We start from the raw sequence: 26,643 nt of genomic DNA, 5'->3' as shown, positions 1-26,643 counted from the left end.
TGGCCAAATAAATAGGAGTGCAAAATAGGAGGAATTGCATGACAAACCTCCCATTTTACATGAAGTGGCCAGCCATCATGTTGTTGTAGACAATATGAGCACTTGATATCCATAATTTATGGTTCAAATTGATAATGGGTTAGGTAAATGTTCCATGATAATGGATTAGGTAAATATTCCATGATAATGGGTTAGGTAAATGTTCCATGATAATGGTTTAGGTAAATGTTCCATGATGGGCATTTCATGTCTTTTGTATTAAAGAATTAAATGGATGAAATATGAAATTTTATTAAAAGAAAAAAGGGTGAAAAGAACAAAGTTTTGTCCATCTTTTTTCATCATAGCCGAAAGTTAGAGAAGAGAAAGGAGAGGAGAAAGCTCTTGAATGTTCGGTCACTTGGGGAAGAAAATTGAAGGTAAGTTCATGGTAGTTTGCTTCTATCTTGATGTTCATGAGTTCTTCTTGATTCTACCTTAACTCTTGAAGCATATTTTTGTTTTTAGTTGTGTTGTGAGCATTTAGTCATGAACTAAAATGAAGGAAATGGTTGTTGTTTCATGTTCTTTTGATGAAAAATGGAAGATAGGTGAAGTTGAGCCAAACAAATGAGCATGCATGTGCCTTAGATGGTAAGGGGAAAAATCGGTTAACATGTTTTGCTTTAAAATGATGAAATGGAGATTATATTTAAGTAAAATCATAGATATGTGATGATTGATTGGTGATATACATGTTTAAATAACAAGCATGCAAGTTAGGTGTGAAAGAGTGATTTGGTAATAAATTTGCTTGGGACAACAGCAGTAACATGACTTTGGAAAATCACCATAAATTGTGGGAGATGAATTAGGAGCTGAATAAATTATGTAATTAAAGATTAATGAGTCGAGTTTCAAATGAAATAAACAAGAACATATTTTGAATTCTGTACAATGAGAAATTTTATTCATAATGAAGAGTCGTCAGATTAGTCAAACAGTGAAACATGGGAAACTTTGAGAAAAATCTGGTATTGATTGGCTAAACCAAAAATTCTGAAAATTTTATGGATAGAATATATATGAATCTATTTTCAGGAAAAATTAACGGCACTTGATTTGGAGTTTCGTAGCTCCAGTTATAAATAATTTAGTGCCAGTTGCTCAGGAAGACAGCTTGCAGTGAAATTATGATTATGTGGTAAACATTGACAAAAATTTGTTAATGAGTTGCTTATTGATTTCTTATAAGCTTACTATGATCTGTAGGTGTGGTTGGCCGAATATTGTAAGGGGTTAATACGTATTTTGTATTTGAATAGTTAGATGAACGTGTTAGTAATCCAATTGTAGGCGGTTCGTGTGTGGATCTCGTCAGCATATCGTCACAAACAGGTGTGTAACTAACACCCTCTTTCTTAGTCTAGATCGGCAAAAGCCGAAAAGCCGAAATGCCGAAAATCGGTATTTTGTAGATTTGTGAGTGTGCGAATGCTCTTGAGGTAAATCGATTAATGTTTTTGGTAAGCTGCAATGTTTGGACTACAAAGTGCATGATTTTTGTGCCCTCGATATTTTTGGGCTTAATGGGCCAAAATTGGAATGATGGGCCAACGGGCCCAATTCGGTAAGAACCCTCGATAGTGATTCTGTTAGTACGTGAAAGGTAGGAATATGCATGAAAAACCCTAAAATAGATAAATTATTGAAATACCTTTAAAAGTGGAAAATTTACAGTTTTACCCCTAGGAGATAAATTACCGAAATACCCCTAAGGTTAAATTGACCTAAATGCATGTTTGACTGTTGTTATTTACTGCATACCATGTTGTTATTATCTGATGCATGGGACTGGGATATTGACGGAGGAAGTACTAAAAGTGGCTTGTCCACGTACTGGAAGCTTTGCCTCAATTTACTGTTAACTAAGCAGCAAGGCTGCAACTGTGGAGTGTTAAATTTGGGTGGGTTGAGCTATTCCCACATGGAGTGTATGGCTGGAATACATGGTGGAGTGTAGTGGTTGGTGGGTTGAGTAGTCTCCTAAATGGGCTTGCATATGTTTACTGATGTTGCATGTATTTTGAAATGGGCCTATGGGCCATACTGTTATCTGAATAAGGGGCTAAGGCCCAGTTTATTGTAATCAGAAAAGAGCTCTAGCCCAGTACCACTATTACCTGAATGGGCTTAGGCCCAATGGGCTTGAACTGACTTGGGCTTTGAATGAATTTTCCTTACACCCTGAGTTTCCCCAAACTCACCCCTTCTTTAACCTTGCAGGTGAGCCTTGATGTGGGTGACTTGGAGCCGGAGGGGATTCAGAGTGGCCATGGTGAATACTTTTGGGTTTGAAAAAGAGACTGGTTTTCTTAAGTTATTTTTAATTACTATTTAATTTTTGGGTTGTAATAAGGCCATTTTAACTTTATTTTCTTCTTTGATTTTCTGGGATTATATTATTTTAAACAACTTTAAATTGATGGATACTAATTCAAATGGGCTAGACTTAGGGCGTGATTTCAAAACGATACTTGTTTTTTTTTTAAAATAACACAACGTCACGAATATTCGATTTACCAAAGATAATCACTCAAAGAAATTTCAACTTGTTATAACCAAGTGTGGCAATGGATGTGGGCATGTCTATGATTGGATCCAATTGGAGAGCTTGGTACTTAAGCAGCCTTCATGGCTCACCTCCTCTATTATGGATACTTACCTGGTGCCTAGCTTCCATTCACTTGGTTAGTTTGACAAAAGTCGGCTTTTTAAAACACTAAAAAGGGAACACGGGTTTTTGACTTCAAAGTGGCACGTCAGATTCGGCCTTAACGTCTGGGCCAGGTTTGGGGTGCTACACACACCATATGGTTGAGATGATCGGAATAAAACATAGTTGGTATTGTTTTTGGTTGTCACATGAATTAAATTAATTATAGAATTAATTTAATTGGGAAATCAAATATCAAACATATTATATGTACAAGAATGTTGTACACATAATGAGAACATAATTCTATTAATATATGAAGTTGGTCATATATAAATTTAAATAAATATAGTTTACCAAAATCTTTGTTATAATTAATATAATTATAATTTTTGGTTAAAACATCATTATCTTTATTTATTTTAAAATATTCGATACAAATATACCAAATTTAAAAGGGGAGTTATATATATAGATAATAACCCTAAAAAGAAAACCTAGTTTTTATTTTTGAGTGGTCTAGCAGCCATCAAAACAAAGAAATCTCTAAAACCATTTTGGGGACTTCTTCCGTTCATTGTCAACTAGGTGGACTATGTAGAGGTCGGCATCTAAAAAGTTGCGACTTGGTTCGATAGTGGTTCGAAATTCTTGTTGCCGAGGCTTTACTGTCTACTCAGATTGAAGTTTCGGTAATTTCAAAACTATTTTCATTATTTCGATTTTCTCGATTCGTTCCTCGCACATGGATCCATGGTTGGATTGCCGGAATTTTATTTTTTCGATGCGCCTTGGGGGCATCGGCATTCCAACATTCTCTTGGCTGTCACTATGATTCAATTCATTGATGTGTGTTCAAATTTATTGGTACTCTTGGATATTGAATGAGATGAAAAGGAGGTAGAAAGGAGAGTTGGTATGTTGAGTTGAGGTGTCACGGTCAGAGTATGCGCAAAGACCAATCATGAGATGATTGTAATCAAAAACTCGTTTTACCTTGTTTATTAATATAAGGTATTGCCATTATTATTTCATTTTCTTTTTCTGTGTATATAAATAAACAGAATTGTAATAAACTCCTAAGAAAATATGATTATTCTTAAAAAAGGTACTTAGTCAAGTATTATTGTAGGCTTGGATAACAATAATGCATTGAGACTAATGTGTAGTTGATTGATGACAAAGAATTATCATTGACATAGAAATGTCAAAATAAATACATGAGTATGCGTAAGAGAACAACATATTGGACTGACCCGCTATAAGTATGTTTCGTGGATTATTATGCAATACTCATAATATTACTCATAGTGATAACTATGTATATGATCCTCAGACTTGAGATCAACATCTTCCTAACATCATGAGTCGTATATTTTGAAATAAACAAAACATACACCGTAACAGGTTGTACAATAAAGACTGATGTTGGATATACCACAGTCCATGTAGTGGGATATGGTTGATCAAGAAAAGATTTATCCCTCCTATATAATGGGAACAATATCTTAGGACTCTTTAAAGAGTAAGACTAGAAATACATGACCATTCTCGAAAAAGTTGATATGAGATATCACACTTATTTGTTTCTTATAGTCTACTAAGAAAATAAAGAAATATGATATTTGACTATACAAGCGTGACTATTCCATGACTTGTGTCCAATCTAGATATTAAGGATAAAAGGATATAATACATGAAAAGATTATCACATAAATGTTATGTTGAATTGTAACACCCCAAACCTGGCCCAGACGTTATGGCCGGATCCGACATGCCACATCGAAGCGTTCAAAACATTTCAGGTTGTTGTTCTAGAAAAACTTACTTAGTGTTTTAAAAGATAATCTCTATGCAGGTTAAAGTGAATGGAAGCTGCGCACTAGGTAGGAAACCGGAAAAGAGGAGGTGAGTCCCTTGGACTGCTTAAGTACCAAGCTCCCTTCGGATCCAATCCTAGACATGCACACTGCCATTACCACACCTTAACGTCGTGTATATTTCCAGAAAACCAATTTGATTAAGTCCTTTTTAGGAAAAGTGATTAATTTTGGAAAAATATTCTCATGGTGGAAGCTTTGCTTGTTGTCGTGTTATTTTGAAATCAATTACCGTTTTTGAAAACGCGTCATAATGCTATCCAATTTCAACAGTTAAATATAAGTAATACCTATCTTAATAAAACATATAAGACCCATCAAATTAAGCGGCCTTGTTACATTTTAAAAACCCAAAACCTTAAACGTAAATAAAAAAAAATGTCCAGTTCACCGGAATAAAATCAACTTGCAGAACGTGTGGCCACTCCGAATCCCTCACAGCTCCAAGCCCACTATGGTTGGGGATTACCTGCGTGGATGAAAAACAAAGGGGTGAGTTTGGGGAAACTCAGTGTGTAAATTAACCCAACCATAGCCTAAATCAGCTCAACCACAGAAACAGAATAAGTTGGCCTTAGCCCATAACAGAATTCGAAATAAAGCCCATAGGCCCATAACAGATCAGAACAGATATCACAAGTTTATGCAGTACCCAACCCATATCCAACCACATGCACCCCCATACCAACCTTTCACCATGTGAGGAGACTACTCGACCCACCGAACTGCTACACGCCACAGATATATGCAGCATGGCTGCCAGAACAGATAATGTGACAGAGTCACCAAATACAGATAATCGTGGCAGTGCCACCAGAATAGATATATGTGGCAGAGCCACCAGATCAGATAATTGTGGCATAGCCACCAGGACGCTTCCTCCATAATATAACCCATGTCCCCATGCAGCAGATATACAATTATGGCATGCATCATACAGAATTAAATCATCATGCTTTTCAGTAAAAAGTAACCCTAGGGGTATAATGGTAATTTTTCACCTAGGGGTATATCAGTAATTTCCATACATAGGGGTATTCAAGTAATTTATCTATTCTTAAGGTTTCCATGCATAACATACCATTTACAAACAACCAAAAACACTTACCGCGTTTTCTTACCGTATTGGGCCCGTTGGCCCACTATCCCGATTTTGGCCCATTAAGCCCAAAAACATCGAAATGCACAGAATCATGTACTCTACAGTCTTATCACTTTAATCTACCATATACATCAAACTATTAATCTCACGAGCATTCGCACACTCACATGCTCTTAAAATGCTGGCTTTTCGGCATTTCGGCTTTTTGGCTTTTGCCGATCTAGTCTATAAGAGGGTGTCAGTTACACACCTGTTTGCGACGATTCGTTGACGAGATCCATGCACGAACTACCTACAATTATATTACTACCATGTTAATCTAACTACCGAAACGAACTACATATTAACCCCTTACCCTATTCGGCCAATAACACCTTAGGCACTAACAATCCTACCTTTGCCGGAATTAGTGACTAGATTTAGATCCTGTTGTTCCCCTTGTCCAAGCCCTTGATCAATAGCCTCTAGATCACACTATCATCGAGATAAAACAGTTATCACAACCCCCTTAGGGCTAGAAGTCCAAAACGACAGCCTCCCTAACCTTTAGGGATTTCGGCTTTTTCTAAAAATACGAAATAAAAACTAGGTTGAAAAGACTTACCACCGATTCCTTCAGTCAACAATGCCTCTTAATCCCCACTCGATTCTGATACAGTTCTAAGCCCTCAAATGATAGCAAAATTCGAGCCTTCAGTGATCTCAATATTCGGCTAAGTTCCTAGGAGTGTGGAGTTTTTGGTTTTTTTCCTTGCAGCAATGTAACGAAAGATGTAATAGAAGGGCTTTGCTGTGGTCTTGTCGACAGAAGCTTGAGGTTTAGAGAACTAAAGAATCGGTCAAGAATGAGGAAAAAGATGAGATAATTGGCTAGGAGAAATCGACACAGAAGGAAATATGGCTTTCGGGATTTCGACTTTTCTTATGGCAAATGGCTATGAAAGTTTAGGATCGTCTGAAGAAAAAGATGGAGATAAACAGGAGGATAGAAAGATTCGGCTATAGAGAAAAGAAGAAAAAGAAAAAGTTGATGGAGAGAGGAGAAAAAGAAAAGAAGAGGAGAATAGTCAGGAAACGGCACAACTTACCCCTAGTACCGAATTTATACTGGCACTTAACCTAGCCGAAATTTGCCCCCTAGAGCACCCCTTGGCCGGCCAACTCTTGCTCCTCAAGAGTCCACCATTCGGCCAACACTGTTCTCCCTAATCAGCTCCTAAATCCTCTCCCTTATCAGCTCCTAAATCCTCTTCCTTATCAGCTCCCAAATCTTCTCCTAACAACCTTTCACTTCAGTTCCACTACTTACCTTTTCTGTACATAAAAATTAATATCACTAATTTTCTTACCTTGCGACTCGAACCTTAGCTCACCTTGGTCATCCACACGCCACCTCTAAAGCCCCCAAGTGGCGTCACATGCCAACTTACCACAGGCTTCCTTGTGTTTTTTTAACCCAATTAATACTTAAAAGCCTAGCTAACCAGAACCTCTTTTCCCTATGGATTAAAATCACTTAAAATTACCGGGTTTCAGCTTAAGCTTGGGCCTTCTAGAGGCCCACTAACATAATTAAACCTATGCCAAACAGTCAAAACACAAAAATTTTAAAATTCGTTAAAAACCACAGAAATCCCGAAAATCCTGAAAATTGGGGCGTTACATGAATCACGACTACTTCTAACTTGGGTGGCAATGATGCATTGCTAGATGCCAGTAATTGCTTGTAATGTTAAAAGCGTTCTAATATTACTATTAACGTTACAAGAGCCTACATGATCACACCCTATAGTTGAAATGAAAAGAATCCAAATACTTTGGTATTGTATTTAGTTGTCGCATGGATTAAATTAACCGTAGATATAATTAATATATGAAGTTGATTCATACAAAATATTAATTGTATATATTTTACGAATTTATTAATATAAACAATTATATTAATTAATTTCGTCAAAATATAAAAGACATGGAAATTAATATTCTTTTGGAAAGAATATAATTAATATATGAATTTGAGTCATACAAAATATTAATAAAAATATATTTTCTTGAATTTATTAATATAAACAGTTATATTAATTAATTTTGGTCAAAATATAAAAGACATGAAAATTTATATTCTTTTGGAAAGAATATAATTAATATATGAATTTGATTCATTTAAAATATTAATGGTAAATATTTTACCGAATTTATTAATATAAACAATTATATTAATTAATTTCAGTCAAAATAAAAATACATGAAAATTAATATACTTTTGGAAAGAATATAATTAATATACTGAATTGATTCATACAAAATATTAATTATATATATATTACCGAATTTATTAATATAAACCAAAGGCCTTATTCTTTTTTTAATTCAAACCAAACAGTCTTTTAACTTAAACCAAAACAGAACCTTAAAAGAATGAATAGGAAATTTCTCTTTACTTTAATGGGATAGGAGGTTTACTTACTGAGTTTTTCTTTGAATTGAACTCAAAATTGTTCGAATTGTATAATCGTCAATTACTAACATTGGTAAATGGCCCAAAGCAATTTGATTATAATTCAATTCGTGACGGTCGTAAGTAGAAAGTTCATATTCTTCAGTCATTGATAAACAATTTGTTGGACAATACTCAACACAATTACCAAAAATATACAAATTCCAAAATAATACTGTAATTAAGCAATCGTTCTTTTCGAATATCCATTTCAAATTTTCAATCAACAACGGGTAGATCTATAGGGCATACACGAGCACATACTTCACAAGCAATGCATTTATCAAATTCAAAATGGATTCTTCCGCGGAAATGCTCTGATGTGATTAATTTTTCATAAGGATATTGAATAGTTATGGGTAAACAATTTGTGTGGGATAAGGTAATCATGAAACCTTGACCAATGTACCTTGCTGGTCGGACTGTTTGGTGGCCGTAATTCATGAACCCAGTTACCATAGGGAACACATCATGAATATCTATGAATAATTTTATGTTTGTTTCTTTCTCTTGTTTGAACCAAGTCATGAATCTCATATTCTTTAGCAACACTCTTCCCCCAGGATCCATTACAGGAAAAAGATAATATGCAACTTCCAGCTGTCAATTATATCCTTTATGGAAATGGCAAACCGACTCAAAGAATATCTGACACAAGTATTCAACTAGTTCAGACTTGTTTAGTGTTGAGTTGGGACCAAAACAACAAAAGTTCATTCGCTGAAGAGGTCTGTGCTTCCTTTGTTAAAGTAAAGATAAATGGCCTAATTCGAGATTTCCTAAGAATCGACTTAGTGAAATCTAATATTTTTTATATCAGAAAAAGAAATGATCTGTCAGGTTCAAAATTGATTTCTGATAATAGGTCAGATCATACCAATAAAAATCCGTTTTATTCCATATATTAATTAATTTCGATCAAAATATAAAAGATATAGAAATTAATATTCTTTTAAAAAGAATATAATTCTTTTTTTAACTTTTCATTTGCCTTCTCTATTAATAAGGGAATAATCCTGGTTTCCCTTTTAAATATGTGATATAAAAGAGGATAAAATGATGATAATCCCTTAGTGTATTAAGGTTACCAACTTAATAATTTAAAGGGTCTAGCAAACGTTTTTTAATTCTCTCAAAAAGTTCAAGAGAAAGTAGTTGTTCATTTTTTACAGGCTGGACTACGTAGAGGCCATGACGTTTCCGTTGTAGATTGGAGTCTACATCGAATTAACAACATCTTTTCAACATTTTCAGTAAAGAAGGTATGTTTTCAAACCTATTTCACCTTGATTCATTTCTTGTACATGGATACTTGGCTTTGGATCATTGGAATAATTTTTCGTTGATCTATGGGGTGTATCAGCGATCCCAATAGTCACATCCAAAAAATTAGGTTATTATAAATAGAGTTTAGTGAACCAAAAGTGGTCACCCTCAATTTTTAAAAAATATCTTAGCACATTAAATAATAATAAGTGTTTAGTCTAGTGGTTAAGTAATGGTGGAGTTGTCCTTGAAGATTTGAATTCGAGTCATTTCCCTCATATAATTTTCTATTTTAAGCAATTTTGCTCCAAAATCCTTGTTTGTGTTATGCCTTATTTAAAAATAAATGTTGTTAGCATTTTAAAAATCTTCAGAAGTAGGCTAGTGGCTAACACTTTCTGTAATAGCCCAATTTCAGTGAAATCGAAACAGTGATTTCGGGACCACAAATCCGATCTGAAAATAAAATTTATTTTAATTTTATTATGTGGTCTGTAATATGTTAGAAATGTCATGTGAAAATTCTGATAAGAAAATTTTATTGATTACGTGTTTAATTACGAGAAGGACTAAATCGTATAAAATACAAAAGTTGAATTCTCGTAGCTACAAGGATCAAATAGCTATAGAATTCAAAACTAGAGGTCCTTATATAGTAATTAGACCATTAAAGAAAAGTATGTAGATATTTTGCTAACTCATCCATGGAAATTTAGAAAAAGGGCAATGGCTAAATTGGAATTTGAAATAATTTAATTAATTAAAAGATGAAAAAGAAATATCATCTTATTTACTCATCTTCTTCCCAAAAAATACATGGAAACCCTAGGAGTGAGAGAAGAAACTTTCATGGCTTAATTGGGTAAGTTTCCCTGTCCCGTTTTTAGTAGTTTTGATATTTTTGAAACTGGTATAGCTTAATCTATCTATTTGGGGGATCAATTTGAAGAGTTATCAAAGTATGAAAATTAGGTCATGGATGTATATGCTAAAAATTAGAAATTTATGGTAGAAAATGAAAGGTTGTTGATAGATAAATAACTTTTCAAAGTGATTTTTATTGAAAACATGATTTAGGGACTAAAATGTAGAGTTATGAAAATTGATGAAAAATTCTATAATTTATAGAAAATATGTGCTGTAAAATTCTATATTGAAATTAGGTTAGGCTTGGAATAGGGAGTACATTGTATAAATTTCATTTTCCGAGCCTAGGGACGAAATTGAAATCTATGGAAAAGTTGGGGCAAAATGGTAATTTTTTTTAAGATGTAGATTGAGTCCAAATGAATATGAAATGTGTGAAATTGATGGTTGAAGTTATTTATATAGATCTAGACAACACAAATTTGAGGTTAGATCAAGGAAAAGAAAAAGTTTCAGATCAGTAGATGTTATAAACGAACTAGTGTCGAGGTAAGTTCGTGTAACTTAATTAAGCATGTAAACATGTTAACTTGAATGTTATGATTGTATGCAATATGATATATATTTATGTGAATATTATGAATATGTGAAATGATTACATGTTCGAAAATGTTTAAAAAAGGGTAAAGTCTCGTTTGAATATTGAATTTCAATGGATAAATGTGATTGCCTCATAAAATGAGGTCCTGCATTTGTTACTGACGGGATTTAGCTCGGACAGGTAATCCTAATATAATCCCTCTCGAGTATATGTTACAATTAGGATTTAGCCTGGACTGGTAATCTTATAATACGATATGTGGCTCAAGAGTGTGTTCTTTGATTAAATGCCCTAATGAGTACTCTTGAATAAGAATTAACGGGTTATTGAATTGTACACCTTGAGTGTACTACTTGAGTATCCATCAAAATTTCAATTGTTCAACAAATAAAACTCTTAGCATGATGAGAGAATTATGAGATGAAATGATAATGTCATGAAGAATATTGCATGATGAGCTCATCTATATTTACTTGATTGATATGAAGATTTTGTGACTGACATGTTTAATTGAATGCATGTGTCTAGGTAATTTTGCCAAATGGATGGAAAACATGATATTGTATGCTTAAATTTAATAAATGGGATTGGTAAGTTTAGTTTCCGTTATACGAACTTACTAAGCATGTAATGCTTACTCCATTTTATTTTCCCCTGTTTTATAGTGCTCAAAAGTTCGAGAAGGTTGGAGATCATTGGAGCATCGCCACACTATCTACTAGCTTGTTTTGGTATATATAGTAAAACCATTCTGGTACAATGGCATGTATAGGCTAACTTGGCCATAGATGGCTTAAATATGTGGTTTGTAATCTAATCATTGGAATGGCTAGTAATGGGTATTTTTGATATACTTGTAATGTCATACTATGGTAGCTACATACATGTTATTGGTTGTTCAAATTATGCCTAACATCTGGAATATACCAAGGTAACATTATAAACATGGATTCATGTAATAATACGTCATATTGAATGATAGAGTTTGCTTATTTTAAATGCTTGAAATGGTTGGTATTTGGATGTGAGTTTAAGTGTAGGTCATTGGTGTGATTTTGGGTGAGAAATGATGCTAGAAATGGTTTTATTTTGTCCACACGGGCAGACACACAGGCGTTTGTCTAGGCCATGTGCGTGGGCATATGGTTAGGCTGTAACGCCCCTTACCCGTGTTCCACATCGAAACAGGGTACGAGGTATTACCAGCTCATAATATATATCATTAAACAAAACTGAAATAGAAATATGTCATCCAAATAGATAATGTATCATTATAACATATGTCTTGAACAATATTAGCCAACTTCAATGGCTAATACAAAATAATTTGGTTAAATAATGTAACCAATATTTTAAACCTAGGCAATTATGACACGTAACAAAATAACGAAGCCTACTATACATGCCATAATTCAAAAGAAATGTTTAGTTCAAATACCCAAAAGTATTGATAGTGTGGCAGATCTTCAACGATTCGTAACTCCCGAGCAATGCCGGACGACACTATAAGACAAAAGAGAGAAAAGAAAGTAAGCTTATATAGCTTAGTAAGTAAGTATATAAATAATAATTAAAGAATCTAATATGTTTACACATTAACTCAAGTGTATTTACTTTTAATTTCAATATTTACTCCACTTTGATTCAGCTGTCTCTCCTGCGTCATGTTCACTAAATAAATCATAAATCGAGTTACAAAACTCGAAATTCAAATCCGTAAATTTTTTATGAAACTAGACTCATATAAATTCTTACTAATATTTTTCTATAATTTTGTGGTTCAGAAAATTAGTACAGTTTATTAGTTAAAGTTTCCCCTATTATACAGCTCGACTGATCTGACCTCTGTTCACTACGAGTTGAATTTCTCCCAATACACAATTCAAATAGCCATGAAACATGTTTAATTTAAAACTAGGCTCAATAAGGAATCTATACATATAAATTTATTTCTTAATTATGTTTGTGAAATTTTTAATGATTTATCAGAGTCAGAATAGGGGATCACATAGTCAATCTAAACAAGTCACACAAAAATATAAATATCTCAAAATATAGAGTTCCTTTGCTTTCTCTGTTTCTTTTATATGAAAATATACTCATTGAGATTTAATTTCATATCTCATTCAGCTTGTAATTAAATTTATACTATTTTTGGTGATTTTTCAAAGTCACGTCACTGCTACCGTCCAAAACAGTATTATTGCAAATTCACTCTTTCACACTTTCTTTGTATTAACCTCACTTAGCATACATATCACAATTCATTTTCACCACATTTCATACATCACAAGTATAAGTCCATGATTACAATGCCACCGTAAAATTATGCCGTTGAACAATTCGGATCAATCCTCAATACTTGATGGTTTCAGCACACTGCCCCACTATCATATTTCATATAATTCGACTCTCTTGTACACAAGGTGAACACTTAGTACCACCCATGTGACCTAGCCAATTTATCTTGTAGCTCTCTTGTCTACATGGTGTCCTTCACTTGGAATCACACATGCGACCTAGCTACATTTATCTCTCCCGTAGCTCTCTTGTCTACATGGGATACATCTCGTATCACACATGTGACCTAGCAACTACATAGTATCTCGTAGCTTTCTTGTACACATGATGTGCACTCAGCACCATACATGTGACCTAGCTACGCTCCATCTATATTATTCAATCTTTCCGAATGTTCAACCGGGATTTCTCTCTCTATTACTTATTTTCATTCCTCTAATAGTCGATTTATGTTTCAAAATTAGCTAAAATACATATAATAGGCTGAAATATAAAAATGTAAATGAAGTTAATGTATTATTTACATACAAACTTACCTCGGTGCAAAATATAGAAATTTTGCAATTTAGTCCAAAACATTTTCCTTCCCCCGTTCGAGATCGATTCCACGCCTTTCTTGATCTATAACAACACATTTAGCTCATTTAACACTCATACTATTTATTTCAATCCAAAAATCACATTATAGAAAAATTACATTTTTGCCCCCTAACTTTTACAAAATTACAATTTTCCCCTAGGCTCGGGAATTTAATTTCAGCCCTTACTATTATGTTTTATGACATGCTGATAATTTTTCCCTTCTATGACAACATCAAATTCTCACTCTAACACATAGTTATGAACAATAGGTATTTTTACCGATTATGCCGTTTTGCTCGTTTTCGCTAAAAATCGCTTAGAAAAGATCGTTCTCCTAACTTCAATGTAACACCCCGAACCCGAGACCATCGCCGGTGTCGGACACGAGGGGTTAGCAAGCCAAGTTCACTTGTTTTGCCCATCCATTGGACATTTCCAGTCAGGCTGGAAAAACTGCGTCACTGTTGCCTTAAAAATCATATCTCGAGTTTCAAAACTCGGAAACTGGTTTCGTAAATTTTCCTGAATTTAGACTCATATATCCATCCATGGATTTATTTCTAGAATTTTGGTCGGGCCAATTGGTACAGTTTATTAGTTAAAGTCACCCATGTTACAGGGATCGACTGCTCTGACCTTCGCGCGGTATAACTTGAATATCTCTCTGTACAGGGCTTTAATGCTGGTGCCGTTTGCTTCTAATGAAACTAGACTCAAAATGGAATCTGTACATATAAGGTATGTCTCCTAATTCTTTCTGGATAATTTATAGTAAATTTTAAAGTTGCGACAGGGAACCCAGAAACCGTTCTGGCCCTGTCTCACAATAGCTTTAATATCTCTTAACATGTAACTCCTATGACCATTTCGTTTCTTCCATATGAAAATAGACTCATCAATGTTCATTTACAAAGCTGATTCACTATTTAATACCATTCCTACAAATTTTGGTGATTTTTCACATTCACGTTACTGCAGCTGGCAGCATCTGTTTTAAGGTAGGTCTTACCTATTTTGTAGTCTCCATGAACCAACTAGTCTTGCCTTACATAGGTCCACATATGATCATTTTAACCATGCCAATGGCTGATCATGTGACCAACATTCCCATTTCCAATTCATAGTCACATCATGACACCATATATATATATACAAACCGCAAATAGTTTAAGTTGATACTTCACTATTACGAGCCATTTTCGCATGGCCGTACACATATACATCATAACATATTTAAACCAACAAGGGTAGTCCTATACATGCCATTTCAAGTTCAACCAAGAATTTATACCAAAATGGGGGCTTGATAGTGTGGATGACTTCGACTTCAACGATCCCGAATCCGATTGCTATCGAGCGAAATCTAGAAAACTGAGAGCCAAAGCAGCGGAGTAAGCATTTTATGCTTAGTAAGTCTCAAGGAATATAATCAACTCTAATTACAGCAATACATTCACATAGTTAAATGCATCATTTCATTAATGCACATTCACATAATCATACTTACTTCACCATCCCAACTCTTATGTTCATACACAAATAACGGCTTCAATAAGGCCGATAACTCGTTCCATCATAGGAGCGGATATTCACACGCTCTTACTCCTAGCGCAAAGCACACACCGCACTTACCTTGTCATTGGGAAATTTCACAAGTGCATTAGCTGAAATTTTCCAGCAAGCTTATAATTTTCAAATCACATACCTTCGAGTTTAACCGGATGTTGCTACTCGATCAATCGCCTTCGGGACATAGCCCGGTTATGGTAACCCGCACCAAGGCCTACGGACTTAACCCGGATATCACGATTTGCAAAATGCCTTGGTCTTAGCCGGATAGAATGACTTCGCACGAATGCCTTCGGTCTTAGCCCGGATGTAGCCACTAGCACAATTGCCTTCGGTCTTAACCCGGATATAATTTCCAGCATAATTGTCTTCGGATTTAGCCGGATATCATTCAATTTCCCATGAACACATACATCAATTATCATTGGACATACATAATTCATTTTCGTTACTAAGGCTCAAACGCAATTATAGTCACAAGCATATTCGCCCGGGACTTAGCCGGGTAGAATTCAAATACTCATGCATACATAATCAATAATCAATACACATCCATACTTTATTTCACATAATTCAAGTAGGGTCACTTCTTGAGGACTTACCTCGGATGTTGTCGAACGGCTTTTACGGCTAATCGATTACTTTTTCCTTCCCCTTGTCCAATTGTGGCCCTCTTAGCTCTTGAGCTAATTCAAACAAATTCAATTTATCAAAACCTCATTGTGCTAGCTTATGGCCGAATATGACAAGGAATTTAAATGGTCATATGGCCACCCTTTAGCTTGAATACACAATGGTCATGCACATTTTATACTACATCAAGCAATTCAATACAATTTATTCGAGCATCAAGGAAAAGCTAAGGCCTTCAATAGGCTACCCAAGGCCGAATATACTTGTCCATGTTGAGGCCAATTATGCACTTAATACCACACAAAACAGCATGCATTTTACTAGTTAATGCTTTGCATATTGTAGCTCAAAACTTACAATATAGCATCAAGCACTCATATGTGTGCTAGGCCGAATGTGCTTACAATTTCACAATTATTCTTCAACATCTTCTTCTTTAAACAAACTTATTCATCACTTCCTTCATAACCAAAACATCATGTGCAAACATATATATACATATATGAGCATGGTCAATTTCAAGGTGTCCATAGCCATCCAAAACACAAATTTTAACTAACATGCAAGAAGCATGAACCATGCTCATGAATGCATCATGGCGAATATGACAATCATGCTCCTTTTCAACTTCAATCATGATAAAACAAAAGAAAGCTCAAAATCTTACTCAAGAGTAGACAATCCATCATTGCATGCATCATCATCAAGCTTCACACTTAGCATGCAATGGCTTTATCACCATAACAACTTTGGCCAAATACCATTTCCATGGCTTAACAAAGATTTGAGCCATGGCTAACATGCACATCAAGTTAGCAACCAAAACATGCATGAAACTCCTAACACAACCTCATACATACCTTAATCTTGATGCAAACTTAGCCAAATCTCCTTCTAGATCTCTTCCAAACCAAGCATGAAGCAAAAATCCTCCTTCTTCCTTAGTTTTGGCTCAAAGAAAGGATGAACAAAATTTTTTCTTTCCTTCTCTACAACTCACGGCAATGGGGGGATTACCACACTCACACACATTTTTTTCATTTTTTATCACCCATACACCTTTGTTTATTATTTCACCCTAATGCACCAACAAAACATGTTTCATGACATGTTTAGCCCATCCTCCTTGTCATGGCCGCCACCACCTATAAAAGGGGAATTTGACATGCAAGTCCATTATTTTGCATGCATGCTTTAATTAGTCATCACACATTTCCTATCATACTTTCAAAGTTCATTACTAAGTCCTTTCTTGTGGAATTCACCCTTATAACACTAAATCAATCATCATAAAATGTCATACATGAGCACACACATATTATAGGCATCAAAATAAATTTTAATTATTTTTATGCCTCGGTTTTGTGGTCCCGAGACCACCTTCCGACTAGGGTCAATTTTGGGCTGTCACAACTCTCCCCACTTAAGAAATTTTCGTCCCGAAAATCTTACCGTAAATAGGTTTGGATATCGCTCTTTCATAGAGTTCTCGGTCTCCCAAGTAGCTTCTTCTATCCCGTGCTTGAGCCATAACACTTTTACTAGCGGAACCCGCTTGTTTCACAACTCTTTCACTTCTCGTGATAGGATACGAATCGGTTCTTCCTCATAACTCATATTAGCTTGAATTTCAATTTCTGATGGACTAATCACGTGCGATGGATCGGATCTATAGCGTCGAAGCATCGAAACGTGAAAGACATCGTGAACCTTTTCGAGTTCAGGGGGCAAAATCAAACGATATGCCACTGGATCGACTCGCTCGGATATCTTATATGGCCCAACGAACCTCGGCTCAACTTGTCCTTACTACCGAATCTGAGTATCTTTTTCCAAGGCGATACCTTGAGAAACACTTTATCACCCACCTGATACTCGATATCCTTACGCTTCAGGTCCGCGTACGACTTCTGATGATCGGAGGCTATCTTCAGACTTTCACGGATTACTTTCACTTTCGCTCAGATCCCTAATCAAATCCACCCGAAAATCTTGCTTTCACCGAGCTCGGTCCAAAACAATGGTGTACGGCATTTACGACCGTACAAGGCCTCGTAGGGTGCCATCTTAATACTTGATTGAAAGTTGTTGTTGTAAGCGAATTCAATCAACGGCAAATACCGCTCCCATAAACCACTAAACTCGAGGACGCAACATCTTAACATATCCTCAAGTATCCGAATTATCCGCCGGATTGACCATCGGTTTGGGGGTGAAAGGCGGTCTTTGAAATGCAACTTGGTACCCAAAGCTTCTTGCAACTTTTTCCAAAATCGCGAGGTAAATCTCGGATCTCTATCCGACACGATGGAAATAGGCACCCGTGTAATCTCTGTCGAGAAACGTACAATTCAGCTAATTTGTCAATTGAAAAATCCATACGACGGGGACAAAGTGGGCCGACTTAGTCAATCGATCTACCACGACCCAAACCGCATCCTTCTTACTTGTCGACAATGGCGGTCCGGATACAAAGTCCATTGTGACTCGATCCCATTTCCACTCGGGTATCGTGATTGGTCAAGTAATCTCAAGGCACCGATGTTCCGCTTTCACTTGTTGACATATTAAACATCTCAAACAAAGTCGGAGATGTCTCGCTTCATACCATGCCACCAAAACCGACGTTTCAAATCATTGTACATCTTCGTACTCCGGGTGGATTGCCATTCGGCTACAATGGGCTTCATTCGAATTATCGAAATGAGTTCAATTCTTTGGAACACACAGACGACTTTTGAACCTCAAACAATCGTCATCATCGATTTGAAACTCAATCCTTGTTCGAACACACTCATTTCGCTTTTGCGCCAACTCGTCGTCGACTTTCTCGAGCTTTCGAATTTGATGTATCAATAGTGGTTTGGCTTTCAATTCAGCTACTAACACACTATCGGATTGAGCAGCATAAGTGCACGCTCATCGTCAGAAGCGAATAATGATTTACGACTCAAGGCATCCGCAACCACATTCGCCTTTCCGGTGATAGTCAATGACCAGCTCGTAATCCTTTAACATACTCGAGCCAACGTCTTTGTCGCAGATTTAAGTCTCTTTGGATCATCAAATATTTGAGACTTTTGTGATCCGAGTATACATGGCACCTTTCACCAAATAAGTAATGTCGCCAAATCTTTAAGGCGAATACGATGGCGCCAATTCGAGATCATGAGTCGGATAATTTTTCTCATGTGGCTTTAATTGCCTCGACGATAGGCCACAACTCGACCTTCTTGCATTAATACGCAACCTAAACCAAGTAGAGAGGCGTCGCTATAGATGACAAACTCTTTGCTTGGACAAAGTTGCACTAGAATTGGGGCTTCGGTCAAATAAGTTTTCAGTTGATCGAAACTTTTTGGCATTTCTCGTCCATTCGAACTTAACATCCTTTTGGAGTAGCCGTCATCGGCGTGGCTATCGTTGAGAAGGCTTTACAAATCGTCGGTAATAACTAAGCAAGCCCCAAAAGCTCGAACCTCGTAATATTTCTGAGGCTTCCAATTAAGTATGGCTGAAATTTTATTCGGTCGACTCGAATACCGATGCAGATACCACATGACCCAAGAAGCTAACCTCTCTTAACGAACTCACACTTGCTGAACTTAGCATATAATTGCTTATCCCGTAAAATTTACAAAGACTAACTGCGGTGTTCAAAGATGTTCGGTCTCATTTCTTGAATAGACCAAGATGTCATCAATGAACACGACTACGAATCGATCCAAATATGGTCTAAAGATCCGATTCATTAAATCCATAAATACCGCAGGGCATTAGTGAGCCCAAACGGCATCACTAGGAACTCATAGTGACCATATCTCGCTCAAGGCGTCTTGGGTACGTCCAATCTTGGATTCGCAATTGATAATAGCCCGATCTCAAATCTATTTTCGAGAACACCGAGGCTCCCTTTAGTTGATCGAACAAGTCATCGATACGGCAACGGATATTTGTTCTTTATTGTCGCTTATTAAGTCGACGATAATCGATGCACAACCGCATGGTTCCATCCTTCTTTTCACGAACAACACCGGCGCACCCAAGGCGAAAAACTCGGGCGAGCAAAACCTCTATCCACCAATTCTTGCAACCGAGCTTCCAACTCCTTTAATTCCGTTGGTGCCTGACGATACGGAGCTATCGAAATTGGAGTGGTACCAGTACCAATTCGATGCCAAATTCTATTTCCGAACAGTGGTAAACCCGGCAATTCTTGTGGAAAACATCCGGTATTCACAAACCACGGGCACAGATTCGGGTTTCTTTTTCGATTCCTTGTCATCGAAAGCACGACGCAAGGTACGCGCCGCACTCTTTTCTTACATATTTTCGGGCCAACATTGCTGATATTACAGCTGGCAACCCCTTTAAGTCCGTAGACTTAACCCGAATTATCTCGTTATTCGCACACCTCAAATCGATAGTCTTGCTTTTGCAATTTACGACCGCATCGTGCATGGTCAACCCATCCAAACCAAGAATAACGTCGAATTCATCGAACGGCAAAAGCATCAAGTCCGCCGAGAAACAAGAACCTCGGAACACTAGGGGACTTTTCTTGCACACTTTGTTGACAAGCACGTAATGACCCAAGGGGTTTGACACCCGAATTACAAACTCAGTAGACTCAATAGGCAAAGTCTTACTGGATGCTAAGGTTTCACATATATAAGATTGAGTAGAACCAGGGTCAATCAAAGCAATCACATTAGTATTGAAAAGAGTGAAAGCACCGGTAATGACATCTGGAGAGGCAGCATCCTCGCGTGCGCGTATGGCATAAGTCCTCGCAGGAGCACGAGCCTCGGATCGATGGTAGCATCTCGGATCCTCTCGACCGCCACCGACATTGCCCATATTTCTAGGTGGCCTACCTCGGCAAATGGTAGCACCCGAGTTTCCACTCGACTCACATTCTGCTCAAGCATCCTCGGGCAATCCTTCCTAAAGTGGTCGGCCGATCCACACTTATAGCAGGAGCGATCACAAAACCAACAGCTCCCGAATGCCATTTGCCACAATGTTGACACTCCGCCTCTCTCGGCGATCATTTCCACCACTAGCGATCAAGTGACTCGTGTGGTCACAGGGGTCGATCGCGTCCTCGTCTAGAAAAGCCCAAAGCGCCTCTAGACCGGTTCACATCATCTCGAAATCTCTTGGTGCTGTTGAAGAGACTTTCCGAGGACCTCTTCGAATTCTCCAGTTCCCACATCAGCTTTTTGTTTCTCCTTTCTAAGCTCTTCGACTTTACAAGCTCGCTCAACAAGTACTACGATCTCTCGTATTTCGAGAATGCCAACGAACATCCTTATATCATCATTCAGCCCATCCTCAAGCGTTATACATAATAGCTTTGGACGAAATGCATTCTCGCGTGTATCGGCTAAGCCTCACAAATTTTCGTTCATAGTCGGTAACCGACATAGAACCTTGCTTAAGATCAAGAAATTCCTTCGCTTTTGGTCGATGAATCTCGATCGATATACTTTACTTTTTTTTTTTTTGAACTTGGTTTGAAAGAATTCCCAAGTCACTTGCTCTCTAGGTACCACGAAGTCGAGTACTCCACCAATAGTAGGTGGAATCACGTAGCAAGGAGATGGTACACTTTAAGCACTCATCGGTGTACAAGATAGCTCATCGAGCACCGGATAGTGTTGTCCAACCAAAATTCAGCTCGTTCGCATCATCATCATTCGTAGCTTTAAATTCAGTGGCCCCATGTTTTGAATCCTATCGACCGGGGCTTACTTGACCTTATTTGGTCGATTCTCGGAGGTATTGTAGGTCGGGGTTGCATTTGTCGGGAATGGAGGTTGTGGGACAGCCGTGTTAGTTCGAATGTATTGATTAAACCATTCGCTCATCACACTATAAAAGGCTTGCCTAGCCTCATCATTCGGATTGTTGGCCATAGGTTGAGAGTCCGCGCTGCTGTCCCTTGTGCGGAGCAGCGCCACACTCTCTATATCATCAGCTATTGCTCGGTTGGGATCGGATCCATTGCTATAAACAAACTCAAAGTCAAATTGTCGAAATCACCACACTATCGATTCATCATTTAATGGCATGTATAGCTAGACCCCAAACACCTCACGGTAGTCCTAGAATCGACTAAACCGTGGCTCGATACCAATAAAATTGTAACACCCCAAACCCGAGACCATCGCCGTGTCGGACACGAGGGGTTAGCAAGCCAAGTTCACTTGTTTTGCCCATCCATTGGACATTTCAGTCAGGCTGGAAAAACTGCATCACTGTTGTCTTAAAATCATATCTCGAGTTTCAAAACTCGAAACTGGTTTCGTAAATTTTCCTGAATTTAGACTCATATATCCATCCATGGATTTATTTCTAGAATTTTGGTCGGGCCAATTGGTACAGTTTATTAGTTAAAGTCACCCATGTTACAGGGATCGACTGCTCTGACCTTCGCGCGGTATAACTTGAATATCTCTCTGTACAGGGCTTTAATGCTGGTGCCGTTTGCTTCTAATGAAACTAGACTCAAAATGGAATCTGTACATATAAGGTATGTCTCCTAATTCTTTCTGGATAATTTATAGTAAATTTTAAAGTTGCGACAGGGAACCCAGAAACCGTTCTGGCCCTGTCTCACAATAGCTTTAATATCTCTTAACATGTAACTCCTATGACCATTTCGTTTCTTCCATATGAAAATAGACTCATCAATGTTCATTTACAAAGCTGATTCACTATTTAATACCATTCCTACAAATTTTGGTGATTTTTCACATTCACGTTACTGCAGCTGGCAGCATCTGTTTTAAGGTAGGTCTTACCTATTTTGTAGTCTCCATGAACCAACTAGTCTTGCCTTACATAGGTCCACATATGATCATTTTAACCATGCCAATGGCTGATCATGTGACCAACATTCCCATTTCCAATTCATAGTCACATCATGACACCATATATATATATACAAACCGCAAATAGTTTAAGTTGATACTTCACTATTACGAGCCATTTTCGCATGGCCGTATACATATACATCATAACATATTTAAACCAACAAGGGTAGTCCTATACATGCCATTTCAAGTTCAACCAAGAATTTATACCAAAATGGGGGCTTGATAGTGTGGATGACTTCGACTTCAACGATCCCGAATCCGATTGCTATCGAGCTAAATCTAGAAAACCGAGAGCCAAAGCAATGAGTAAGCATTTTTATGCTTAGTAAGTCTCAAGGAATATAATCAACTCTAATTACAGCAATACATTCACATAGTTAAATGCATCATTTCATTAATGCACATTCACATAATCATACTTACTTCACCATCCCAACTCTTATGTTCATACACAAATAACGGCTTCATTAAGGCCGATAACTCGTTCCATCATAGGAGCGGATATTCACACGCTCTTACTCCTAGCGCGCAAAGCACACACCGCACTTACCTTGTCATTGGGAAATTTCACAAGTGCATTAGCTGAAATTTTCCAGCAAGCTTATAATTTTCAAATCACATACCTTCGGAGTTTAACCGGATGTCGCTACTCGATCAATCGCCTTCGGGACATAGCCCGGTTATGGTAACCCGCACCAAGGCCTACGGGACTTAACCCGGATATCACGATTTGCACAAATGCCTTCGGGTCTTAGCCCGGATAGAATGACTCGCACGAATGCCTTCGGGTCTTAGCCCGGATGTAGCCACTAGCACAATTGCCTTCGGGTCTTAACCCGGATATAATTTCCAGCATAATTGTCTTCGGGATTTAGCCCGGATATCATTCAATTTCCCATGAACACATACATCAATTATCATTGGACATACATAATTCATTTTCGTTACTAAGGCTCAAACGCAATTATAGTCACAAGCATATTCGCCTTCGGGACTTAGCCCGGTAGAATTCAAATACTCATGCATACATAATCAATAATCAATACACATCCATACTTTATTTCACATAATTCAAGTAGGGTCACTTCTTGAGGACTTACCTCGGATGTTGTCGAACGGCTTTTACGGCTATTCGATTACTTTTTCCTTCCCCTTGTCCAATTGTGGCCCTCTTAGCTCTTGAGCTAATTCAAACAAATTCAATTTATCAAAACCTCATTGTGCTAGCTTATGGCCGAATATGACAAGGAATTTAAATGGTCATATGGCCACCCTTTAGCTTGAATACACAATGGTCATGCACATTTTATACTACATCAAGCAATTCAATACAATTTATTCGAGCATCAAGGAAAAGCTAAGGCCTTCAATAGGCTACCCAAGGCCGAATATACTTGTCCATGTTGAGGCCAATTATGCACTTAATACCACACAAAACAGCATGCATTTTACTAGTTAATGCTTTGCATATTGTAGCTCAAAACTTACAATATAGCATCAAGCACTCATATGTGTGCTAGGCCTAATGTGCTTACAATTTCACAATTATTCTTCAACATCTTCTTCTTTAAACAAACTTATTCATCACTTCCTTCATAACCAAAACATCATGTGCAAACATATATATACATATATGAGCATGGCGAATTTCAAGGTGTCCATAGCCATCCAAAACACAAATTTTAACTAACATGCAAGAAGCATGAACCATGCTCATGAATGCATCATGGCGAATATGACAATCATGCTCCTTTTCAACTTCAATCATGATAAAACAAAAGAAAGCTCAAAATCTTACTCAAGAGTAGACAATCCATCATTGCATGCATCATCATCAAGCTTCACACTTAGCATGCAATGGCTTTATCACCATAACAACTTTGGCCAAATACCATTTCCATGGCTTAACAAAGATTTGAGCCATGGCTAACATGCACATCAAGTTAGCAACCAAAACATGCATGAAACTCCTAACACAACCTCATACATACCTTAATCTTGATGCAAACTTAGCCAAATCTCCTTCTAGATCTCTTCCAAACCAAGCATGAAGCAAAAATCCTCCTTCTTCCTTAGTTTTGGCTCAAAGAAAGGATGAACAAAATTTTTTCTTTCCTTCTCTACAACTCACGGCAATGGGGGATTACCACACTCACACACATTTTTTTCATTTTTTATCACCCATACACCTTTGTTTATTATTTCACCCTAATGCACCAACAAAACATGTTTCATGACATGTTTAGCCCATCCTCCTTGTCATGGCCGGCCACCACCTATAAAGGGGGAATTTGACATGCAAGTCCATTATTTTGCATGCATGCTTTAATTAGTCATCACACATTTCCTATCATACTTTCAAAGTTCATTACTAAGTCCTTTCTTGTGGAATTCACCCTTATAACACTAAATCAATCATCATAAAATGTCATACATGAGCACACACATATTATAGGCATCAAAATAAATTTTTAATTATTTTTATGCCTCGGTTTTGTGGTCCCGAGACCACCTTCCGACTAGGGTCAATTTTGGGCTGTCACATTCAAACATTCATATTCTACCATCAAACAACAAAATACATGCATATCATTCATGGGTAAGATTTTAAACATAAACCCTAGCTCGAAATAATGGTAGAAATAGGTAGACCGAGCTACGAGGATTTCAAAAATGTAAAGAACATTAAAAATGGGGCTTGAATGCACTTACTATTGAGCTTAAAAGCTTCGGAAAAACCATAGCTATGGAGAACATGTAAGTTTCGGCCAAGCGTGAATGAAGATGAACACATTTTTGTGTTATTTTCCCATTTTATTTCATTTAATATACAAATGACCAAAATGCCCTTACTACTAAACTTTCTTAAAATTCCATTCATGTCCTAATTTTTGTCCATATAAAGTATAATGGTCTAATTCCATTTAAGGACCTCTACTTAAAACCCCCATTTCAATCAAGTACTTTATGAACTAGAACACACATTTTTTTTTACCTATTTCAATTTAGTCCTAAATATCAAATTAAACACCCAATCAATAAAATTTCGCAACGAAATTTTCACACAATTATGAAATCATAATATAAACACTAAAACTTAATCAAAATAATTTCTTTCAACCTCAGATTCATGGTTTCGAAATCACTATTCCATTTTGGCCTTAAATCGGGCTGTTACAACTCTCCCCCCCTTTAGGGATTTTTGTCTCTGAAAATCTTACCGGTAAAGAGATTTGGGTACTGTTTTCTCATGGCTTCCTCCGGTTCCCACGTAGCTTCTTCTACTCCATGTCTTTTCCATAACACTTTCACTAAAGCTATACTTTTCTTTCTCAACTGTTTTACTTCTCGAGCCAAAATCTTAATCGGTTCCTCATCATAGGTCAAGTCCGATCGAATCTCAATTTCTATTGGAGAAATCACATGTGAACGATCAGAACGATAACGTCGCAACATTGATACATGAAACACGTTATGAATTCTTTCTAACTCTATCGGTAAGGCCAACCAATATGCCACTGGTCCAATTCTCTCAGTAATCTCGTGCGGCCCAATAAAACGCGGACTCAACTTGCATTTTCGGCTATATCTCAGAATCTTTTTCCATGGTGACACCTTCAAGAACACTTTATCACCTACCTGGAATTCAATCTCTTTTCTTTTTAAATTTGCATATAACTTTTGTCGATCTGAAGCAGCTTTCAAGCAATCACAAATTACTTTTACTTTCTCTTTGATTTCTTTAACTAGATCAACTCCGTGAATC

At 36.9% G+C, this 26,643-nt stretch overlaps 1 long non-coding RNA gene across 1 annotated transcript; it reads left to right on the top strand.

Annotated features, from left to right (window-relative positions):
* Positions 1-1,325: 1,325 nt before the first annotated feature.
* LOC128293962 (uncharacterized) lies at positions 1,326-2,461 on the top strand. The gene is made up of 2 exons (XR_008284124.1): positions 1,326-1,377; positions 2,266-2,461. It is a non-coding gene; the product is annotated as an uncharacterized LOC128293962 (long non-coding RNA).
* The last annotated feature ends 24,182 nt before the right edge of the window (positions 2,462-26,643 follow it).

The sequence above is a fragment of the Gossypium arboreum genome, chromosome 6, assembly GCF_025698485.1.
Source record: "Gossypium arboreum isolate Shixiya-1 chromosome 6, ASM2569848v2, whole genome shotgun sequence".
In the NCBI taxonomy this organism is placed as follows: domain Eukaryota; kingdom Viridiplantae; phylum Streptophyta; class Magnoliopsida; order Malvales; family Malvaceae; genus Gossypium; species Gossypium arboreum.
Note: the sequence above shows the minus strand (reverse complement) of the source record. Positions and strands in the feature narration are given on the sequence as shown.